We start from the raw sequence: 10,427 nt of genomic DNA on the forward strand, positions 1-10,427 counted from the left end.
GCTTTATATGGATACCCACTGAATCACTATACCAATGGCACCAGTTCCATTCTTATGCTCGTACCACCACACAGAGAAAGACTGCCAAGGCACCCAGTCGTGCTAGCATCTTCTGAGTTGACACACCGTGCTGACAGTCTCTCAGCATCTCTGAGAGTGTTAGACCGTCCTCTCACCTCCGAGCACATGTGAAAATGGCCATAGGATATGGGATTTACACTACCGGGTTGTTTTTAATGATCTCCCGTGAAGAGCGTCCTCCGTGGTAAGTCCACGTTTAGCTGTTTTTTAAATTAAAGTGACCACGGAAAAGGATTGCTGAAGTATTTTTCTCCTTACCATAGAAATAGATTGGTATATGCGTATCTAGAGGTGCTGCCAGAAATAGCATCCGTGATTCACATGGTGAAGTATGTAGTAGCCATTTTGTATACTGGCCTTGCAATGATAATACTAGTAAATGATCGAGTCAAGGCTTTCACAGAAGAGTCCATTGTTTGTGGGGTGTTGCTTGTTATGATGTAGTATGTGTGGTTATGATTTAGCTTCTTTAAAATATACTCTTGATGTCCAGAATGCCTGGCTGTAGCTAATAGGTAGAAATATCTACCCAAATAGTCTTTTGAATTCTATCTTTTGAGTTTCTGAAAGAAACAAAGTATTCAACAAAAAAAAGGCACAGGTGAGGGAAGGCTTAATCCTTGGTCACGTCCAACCTTTATGACTCAATGGTCAGGTTTTCACACTCAAAATACTTAGTTTACAAAAAAAGCTGAGGACGCGCTTCCAAATTGCTCTGAGGTTTCCCAGGAGAACTGGGATGTGTTCCAGAACGCTCACAGGGTTCTCAGGCGCCGTATATAAATTTTGTTCCCACAGATCTCTAAAAGGAGCTGGTGGAGCCAGCTGCACAGGAGCTGAGTGGAGTTGGGATTCTTTAGGATTCACCACACACACACACACACACACACACACACACACACACACACACACACACACACACACACACACACACACACTCCTCCATGCTATCTAATTAGACGTTTCCTCCGAGGGGCTCATTTCGAAACCCAGGCTGGCTCCCCCAGTAATGGCAGTCAGAAGGAGCCTGATCCATGGCTACTGCAGTATTCATTTGATTAATACGGGACTGGAAATGAAGTTATAGATTTTTAATGGTAAGCATTTTATTATAGTCCTGTGTGCAGACCTACAGTACCACACACACACACACACACATACACACACACACACACACACACACACACACACACACACACCGACCCCTACAGTACCTCATCACCAAAGAGGCATTGTGGACACAGCAGGGGTTCTGAAGTTTCTCCTTAATGCTTGCTTATTTCTTAAAGCAACACAGTGTACTTCTTTTACCGTAAAAACAACAGCCTTTACCTTAAATAAACTCATTGTGATGCTGCACTGACTCTTGAATCTTGGTTATTGCCGTGTGTGCCGGTATTGGTATGGTGTGGTATTGAACTATGTGTTGTTGTTGTTGTTGTGGGCAGGAACATGATCTTTTCATCAGTTTCATCGGTAGAATTTGGCACCATTCTAGTGCTATTAATGGAGCCTTCACAAAACCTGGTACACTGAAAATTGAGAAAAGGGGAAATTCCTAAACCATGTTACTTTTTTTCCATTTTTCATTCAGAAGTCCCTGTGTTTACCAGGCCTCGAAACTAGAACAGTATTATCTTCAACTGAGATGTCACACAGTGTTGTCCTTGACCATCACCACTCGTACTGTTATGAACCTTCATGTCCACTTTACGATTCATATTGTCACATTTCCCTGGTATGCTCTCGTTTCCACTCGTTTCCTCTCTGCCTCTGAGAACAAGTCTCTCCACTCTGACATTACTGTACTACCTGACCCTAGAATGGAAAAAAAGAGGAGTAGAAATCATGCCCAGGGTCACACTAAACCCTTTTTGCACATTTGCAGAGGTTATTAGCGTGTTGGGTGATTGCAGACCTCTCTGTGGACAGCTTGGGGAATACTCTCAAGTCACTGGCCGTTTTAGCGTGCACTTAATATTGTAGGCGCAGGCCCCCAAGAACAAACACTGAGGCATTTTAGTTGGACGGCCGCCTGGCGCTTAGGCAAAGAGGTATGTTAAACACGACTCCGCCGGGACCCAGAGGAGCACCAGGGAGACTCTCTTAAAAGCAGTGTGCCGTCAGTGAGGTTCGGGAGGAAGTGGAGAAGGATATACGAGAGAGAGAAAGAAAGAGAGAGAGAGAAATGAGTGTCGTTCCTCCCTCTCTCTAACAGCACTATATCTGGCGGCCAAGATTGGGAGCTAAGGCAGGCGCAGGATCTCACTTCAAAGGATTCGCAGGGTGTGTTTTTTTTTTTTACCCTTAATAAGAGCCTTCTCTCAAGCACAAAGGAGCTCCTTGGTCTGTGCAGGGTGGCTGCCCCAGCAACCTGAACCTTGTTAGCCTCAAGCGGCTTCCAGCGTCAAACATGGCTGCCCGGCACAAAAGGGGGCTGGAGATTTGAGATGTCGGAAACAGCAGAGCTGTAAGACAGAGTTGTAATGCTTTTAGGTTCTATATTGATTTAGCCAGCCCCCTTAAGAATCTTGATTTAGCCAGCCCCCTTAAGAGTCTGCACATTAAGGTATCCCTACAGAGGTCAGCAGGAAAAGCCCCCCCCCCCCCCCCCCCCCACCCCTCACAAACTAATCTATTCATATTTATATTCCTGTTTCATTTGGCTCCTTCCCAAGGCATAGCATAGCACAGGTTATATTTAATTTTGCCATGAGCCTCTTGAGAAATCAAGAGGATGTTCAACGCATTTGCTTTGCTTTTTAGGTGTTAGATAGGTAATGTATTGCCTTCTAGCATCACCTAAACTCCCTGTGGTGTGGTCTCTCTGGTGTGCACTTGGCACTTGCTGCAGGCATTTGGGGATGCGTTTCATTGTGATGGATTGAGTCATGGAAAAATAACCAAGTTCTAGCCAGCCTTGAATTCCACACAGCTGTCCGCCAGAATGCTGCACGGCATTCCCCCACCTGCAGTGAAATATAGCTCTATTGGAGACAGATGGCGAGGCTTTCCATGTCGCGTTTCAATTGGAGGTTAATGTGGTTATGAATGAGTTCACTGTGCATATGTAATGGGCAAGGCACCATGTAAACTGGTCATGATTGGGGTCTGATGCGCATCCGTTACGCGGGAGCTGATGGAGACCATGATGATGACGACTCAGGAAGAGCAACTTAATCAACTTACGGTCATCAGTGAATGTCTTACGTCCAGCAATGTACACTCACTCAGCATGCCCTGCGGTATGACGCATGGGTAGAAAGCGACTCACACACAGCAGTGAGGATGAGATGAGGGGCAACCTGGCGTTGTAGAGGGCGCCAGGTGTCTTGCACAATTGATTCTTCCGTGTTTATCTTTCTCTTTTTTTGGCGCTCGTCCGTAAGGCATGCTTGCAGATATTATATGAAGCGTTTCAATGAAGCATTTCGTTCCGACCATTAGCGTCGACCTCAGGGGTTTACAGGACTGCTGCACATCTGCACATGGCCAGGGCTGATTTCACTAGAAAAAGAGTTAAGAAGCCAATTATTCAAATCCTGCAGCAATTTCAGTCGATGACTGCTCTGGTATCATAGCAACAACACCCAAGAAGCAGTGTAACATCAGCAACACCCCCATTCAGCCAGCACAAAACTCCCCGTTTCAAACTCCGGCGCACGGCATCCTGACAGACACTCCCAGGAGAATCAGCGCGAGCGCGCCGAATATAAGGGGAAAGGCTCTTGCGCGAGAAGACACGTCCACATAAAACGATGGGAGCGCACGAGAACGCAGCACTGAACGGTGCCTGTCAAACACTCTCCACAACATGGAATTACATGGAGTGCCTGGAATTTCTATAACAGTGCGCTGTTTCCATAGTCGAGGATAGAAACTTTCGTTTTAAAACACCCTAATTATGGGATTTGAATTCTATTCCTCATGGTAAGTAGTTTCTGTCATTGTTTCCAGCATAGGCTACTCCTGGATAAAACGTATTTGAATAGAGCCGTTTTGTTCTTCGGTTACTTCGTTTGTATTAAATAATTTGAATGACTTATCATCTCTTACAGTAGGCTACTCTTCATATTCTATGTTACAGCTGCAGGTGTTCTTAATATATTGTCTATCGTTGATAACATATTTACACCCTCCCCACACAATGTGTTCATATACATTCACAGCACGCTATATATATCGACAGTTTCCAGATGTGATATGCATTCAGTAAAGTACAACACCGCGTGCCTGGCAGAATTTGCGCCCATCTTCAACGCACCAACAACTGCATGATATAATATCAATGGTATAATTTGGAAACACAAAATATATCATTCATCATTCATTGAGTTGGCAGTGTGTTCAAATGATTCTGCACCTCTAACATCTGACCATAATTCCTCTGACTGGATGCCAGCATCTTTTTCTCTTTGAAATGATTTCGTGGCTTGATTTCATAGGACAAAGGCTCTTCTGTATGGAGATTACTGAGGGCTGCATACATTACAACAGAGTTCTTACCTGACATGCATACTCTGCCCTATAGACTATGCCAAACCACATGGATGACTGTTACTTTCCTTTCAACTCACCACATACATTGTGAACATGCTGTGAGATGGTGGGGGATAACCATTTCATATGCAACTGAAGCCTTAACATCAGGGAAGCTGCTCGGTTTGTGTACAACTGGCTCAGTAGGGTGGAACTTGGTGTGGCGGTGCACAACACATCAAACTGATGACACCAGGGCGACAGCAACATCAGCTGTAATAAAAGCCATTGAGCTGTAATGTCTGTCTCTGTTGCCTAGGGGTGAGCAGAAGCACTGGCCATGGGTGCTTATTGGCAGCGTAGCAGGGCTTGTATTTATTATGCAGTCAACTAAAGAGCGGGGGGCAGAGGGGAATTGTTTTAACACTGGGTTCAAAGCCATTAAAAGAAACCATAAACACATGCATGAAATGCTGTGTCTTTGATGGATATGCTGATGTGTAGCTCACAGTAGGTCTGGGGGTTTTTTTTGGTCTGAGTGTGCTGATGGTGTTTTAATGTTTGAAACACTTTAGATGAGTAGCCCTACTCAGGCAACACACTCTTGGAGCATCATCGCATGATGTGTATGAGAGGTGCAAGAGCAGTGTTAGTCTTGTGTTTGTGGCACACACTGGGAGGGGGGATGATGATCCTGACGTGAGACGCTTCCCATACACATGGATGCGTGTGTGAGCATCATCTCTCCACCCACCCACCACCCACCTACCCACACACACCCCCTGTGACATGGGAGGGCAACGTGACAGCAGTCATGAACAGTGTAGTGACTTTACCTACCTGTGGTGCACTGACTCCTGCAGCCGCCACAACTGTCCAACAACAGTACAACGCTAAGATAACGCTAAGATAACGCTATGCGTCTCTGAGAGATTCAGCAGCCAGTGGTATCAAAGTTAGAGGTGTTTATCTCTCGTCACAATTCATGTAGAAACTCGAAATAACCTCACATGAATGCTTCAACATTGTTTTGATGGAGAGGGGATGAACACCTTGATGGAGTTCATGTTAGACAATTGTCTTGTTTGGTGTTGATATTACTGAATTAGTCATGTTTTTGGACCTGAATAACACATTGACTGACTTCTCTATTGACCGTGCTCATGACAAGGCACGTTAGTAGGTGTGTGTGATAATTGTGAAGATTACAGTACCTCCATGGGAACATTTCTCCAGTCATGCCATTCAAGGCCAATATTTTTGCTTGACGCTGTCTCGAGAGCTCAATCTCAATCCCCCCTGCAGAAGATTGTTGTGTTGTTGTCAGGGAGAGCAATCAGCGAATCTTCCTCTGGCATTAGATCACTCAGAGACAGTTCATTCACTCACTGCAACCACATCAAATTGGTGCTTGTTAGGAAACCCCTTTACATTTCAGCTGAAACTATAAATAACCCAAAATAACACGACGCCATGTTCAAGTGAGCCATGACAGGAAATGTCTGTAAAGGTTATACATCATTTGAACCTCTCCAAAATCTGCCTTTAACAATCTGTAGAAAAGATACATCCCAGGAAATGTACGCTGTCGTTAGAGGGGATGCATCCCCTCTATTGAAATCCGGTTGCTTCTTATTATACTTGTTTTACAGTAAACCTTACTGGGCATACAGTACAGTATCAACTTCTTGCTGGGATCCCAAGTCTTCACTGTGATTCAGTCATTATACTCCTGAGATGGACTGGGGCACTTTGCTCTTCTAATTAAACTCCAAGAGTATTTCCATGTCATAGACACACTGCATCTATTGCATACTTCATGAAATGCATTAGATGCTGGATCTTGCATTATGCAACAGGCCCTTACATAACCTAATTATTTGTCTAAATAAATATCACACGTTAGTGCAAGGGAGACGTGCGCTTAAATGGGTCACATTCTAGCAACTAGCGTGAAATAAACAATTGCCTTCCTTTCCAAGGGAGCAGCGACGACGGAAATGTTTTGAAAGCGCATTTTCTTCTCGAACGGAGGCGAGGATTCACGACGACGGCCGCAGTGAGACAGAGACACCGCATGCTGCCGTATGTCGGATCAGCTTTGTTTAATATTGAGTCATCCGGGGTCCCTTCCGCAGCCACAGTCAGGAGGCATCAGGAACCGTCTCCATCAAGTCTTGTCCAGAAGGGCCCTCGCCTTCTCTCCCAGCAATGGCCCACACACAGACACACACACACACACACAGAGACACACACACACACACACAGAGAGAGACATAATTGAGATCAATTCCATCATGAGTGCGCAATTGGGCGGCTAAGGCTCTGATGAAATATTGCAGCTGCCTCATTACATTCCGTGATGGCTGCCGTAAAGATGGGGGTGTCGTCGTGAACCTCAACATTCCCCCTTCAGTGTCTCATTTCACCCACAGTTAAGCCGCAGATAACCCCCCTCCAGAAAGGCATCTCCTCAAGGTTTTTTATTTCATTTCATTTTATTTAAACAATGGAGTACAAAGTGAAAGGGGACGTTTTTCCTTCTTTCCTTTTTTCTTCTTTCCTGTTTCTGTCATTCATTCTTCTGTTTTGTCCTTCTGTGTTTTAGACAGCTCTGGGTGTCTTGCATGTGATATGATGCCTAAGACAGACACCCTCGTCATACGTCATTTTTACACCATTGGAGAAGCGATGGACAGGCCATTTCAGGACATAGTCCTACCTTGGAGCTTATGAAGCCTAGATGATGGACGGATGCTGTCACTTTGTTGAATGTGAATTGAAAGGCTGCGTTGGTGGAGGAACTGCATTGAGCTGGATTAATTTATCTGGAATTATTTCACTATAACTCTGAGATGACAGGTCGTCTTCCGATGACATGTCCTGGTTTATTTTCCCCTTCCTCCCTTATCATGTGAGCCTTGGCGAACATGTGAAAAGGTCACCCTTTGATGGGAACAGCTCTGCTACCTGACTTTAGCGGGCGAGATGTCAAATCCCTTTTGCCTGCCTGACTGCCTTCTTTGGTCTGTTCATGAACCTGACAGACATTTTCCTGTTTACAGGTATTCTGTTCTGTTTTGTTTTGTTTTGTTTTTCTTACCATTCTCATTTGCTTTGATGCAGTGGAGTGCAAGCCTTTGTTTTTTGTTGTTGCAGGAATCCAAAGACTGACAGAGCTTCCTCATTAAATATGTTAAGGAGGTTTTTAGCATGAAACATGAAACCGAATGGAACTATCAAGTCGGTACATGATGAAATTAGATCTCAATTGAATAATGAATGCTTGGCATTGTACCACTTAATACATAATGGATCATATGATACTGTAGGTTCTAATGCTTTGTTGTGATTGTGTTTAGTGTAGTTTGAGTGAGACTTTTAAACAGCCCTACGCTGAAGGTGGCGGTGTATTTCAGGTGAAAGAAAGTGTCCCTTTTTTCTTTCCATCTAACAAATCTCTTATACAGTGTGAGAGGTGGGGGGGGGGGGGGTATTCTTATCCCATTCTTCAGGACTGCAATCCAGGGCCGTGCAGGGAACTATAAATTGTGACGCTGTGTAACTGTGCCTGACACTGTGATCCGTCAGCATCCAACGAGTGGTGTTCTGCTCAAACGAGTTCATCGGAGCAGGCTGGGGCCAAACATGGCGCTTCCCTACGATGATGTCAAAGCTAATTCACATGAATAGGGCCATTGTGGTCGGAAGTAGGCTTACCACCTTTGCCAAAGTCTATAAATTAGCTTTTTATTTTGCCTTGTCATTCCAATTACTTTTTTTTTTCTTCAGATAAACAAACCATAACCGCCACAGAGGTCATAGTCTGGAATGGAATGGATGTGATTCCATTCCCAGTAAAGACTCAGAACACACTTGCAGTCCATTACTATTCTGACTAGACAAAGCCAACAAACAACGATGCTATAATGTATTTAAATCTGCAGTTGTTGTTTATTCCTAAAAACCTTTCAGTTCTGGCTGGTTTGGTTCATTTGTGCCCTCTGTTCATCTTCTAAATTGGCACCGGCGCTCGAGCAACAGTGGGCCCTCGGTCCTAATGGGCTCTACAGTACGACAGTACATTTGTCAGGACAAATGAAGAAAAATGGCTGCCATGCTGCAGTGGAGCAGTCTGAGACCACCTCCGTCTGCACTGTCTCCCCACAATGACACGATTAATGAGTTCGGGATGCAGAAACTCAAATATATACTCGCCTGTAAGAACCACTCTCATTGGACAGCAATAGAAAAGATGAATTGGCCCATTGATGGCATTACTGCTGTAGATTGACTTCCTCCTCATAGCTCTGTCTGCTATGCCCACACTAGTCCTCTGCTTGTGACCATACAAGAACTATTACTGGTTCTTTGCTTGTCACTGACAGATACTGGGGTTGTTCTTTGTAGAACTAGATGGTACTTTCCCAAACATACTATGTGCAGTTTTTGTTGCACAGCTGAATGACACTGCAGCAGACGGAAGCATTTTTCCACAATTACGATGTGTGTGTGTGTGTGTGTGTGTGTGTGTGTGGAGGAAGTTTTTCCTGGGGAAATAAAATGGTGGAGAAAGTGTGTGTGTGTGTGTGTGTGTGTGTGTGTGTGTGTGTGTGTGTGTGTGTGTGTGTGTGTGTGTGTCAATGGGGTCCTCTGGGTCCGTTGAAGGATTCGACTTGTCTGTTGTCATTAGTCGAGGCACCAGGTGTTTCAAGTGGCGTCTGTTAGTCAGCCAGATGCCAAACCAATTTAGCAACCGGCTGCGTCTCACATTTTGCCCAATAAATATCACATTCAATTCCCCTTGCGTTGGTTTGAATATTATAATATATTAAAAATGGTAACATTAGCAATTTGCAGAGTTTAAGAACGTTTTAGGATGCTGTGATGTTATGTAGACTGAATTTTAATAACCCACCAGAGTGGGTGTTTTCTACTGAATTATAAAGAGAAATGGTATAAGGCTGACTCAGACACAATAAAATATTGATGATTCATAATTCAAATAAAACCCACCACCATATATTGCATCCAGAGCTAGCTTTAACAATAGGCACCTGTGGGACAATTCATGAATAAATCATACATTGCGCCAGTGCTAAATTCAACGGTCGGCCGGGTGTCAACCCCTAAAATACAGCTTTTTAAAGAATGGCAACAGCCCAGATGTGGCTCAGAGCATAGCCAGATCTGGGACAGAGTCTGTTTCTATAGGCATTGTACTGGGAGTCCATTTCTATTGGACGTTGTGTTTTGAGTTTGTTTCTATAGGTCCGAGGCGGCTGAGAAAGCGTTCTAAAGGATCTTTGGGTCTTCTTCTGTATGGTTATGGTTATGGCTATTTGGCAGACTCCTTTGTCCAAAACGAATTCTGTACAAGCCACAGTTTATCAATAGCTGAGCACTACAGCTTAAGTTTTGGAATTTTTGTTTTCAATTGATCCTCATCAGATGGAAATATGTATCCACTGTTATTAAGATGTGAGTGAGTGTAAATCTCAGAGTCAAATCTCAACATGAATTGTTGAGGGGAGAATAGGCAACATACTGTACAGTACCTACCACTGGTTTGATTTTACCAAAGACACACACCGACCGTGTTCTGCTAGATGTAAGAATGTACCTGTGGGCCTCCGTGTTCTTCCTTATGCATTGGAAAGAGAGAGTGGATGAGAAAACGCAAGCGCTTCAGATGTTCACATCAAAACATAACCTCCACCTGTGGAACGTTGCTAGGTATCTCTGACTCACTCACTGAACACAGGCTGCCTTCTCACTATTTCTGTAAGTCACTATTAAAGCATGCAAAACACAGAGAAGACTCTGCACATCCAATGAGATAAAAACAGATAAAAACAGATTCAAAC

General features: G+C 44.2%; 1 protein-coding gene across 2 annotated transcripts in view; it reads left to right on the forward strand.

Moving 5' to 3' along the window:
• The first annotated feature begins 164 nt into the window (after nt 1–164).
• The window catches only part of tmem200ca (transmembrane protein 200C, genome duplicate a), a 16,541-nt gene continuing 6,278 nt past the window's right edge, over nt 165–10,427 (forward strand). The window contains exon 1 of one of the 2 annotated variants that reach the window (XM_062521802.1): nt 165–265. The gene's annotated coding sequence lies outside the window, so the exon portion shown is untranslated. Of the gene's footprint in view, nt 266–3,856; nt 4,012–10,427 lie in introns of those variants that run through there. The other variant, XM_062521801.1, reaches the window with a different exon arrangement.

This window comes from Sardina pilchardus, chromosome 19 (genome assembly GCF_963854185.1).
Source record: "Sardina pilchardus chromosome 19, fSarPil1.1, whole genome shotgun sequence".
NCBI lineage: Eukaryota > Metazoa > Chordata > Actinopteri > Clupeiformes > Clupeidae > Sardina > Sardina pilchardus.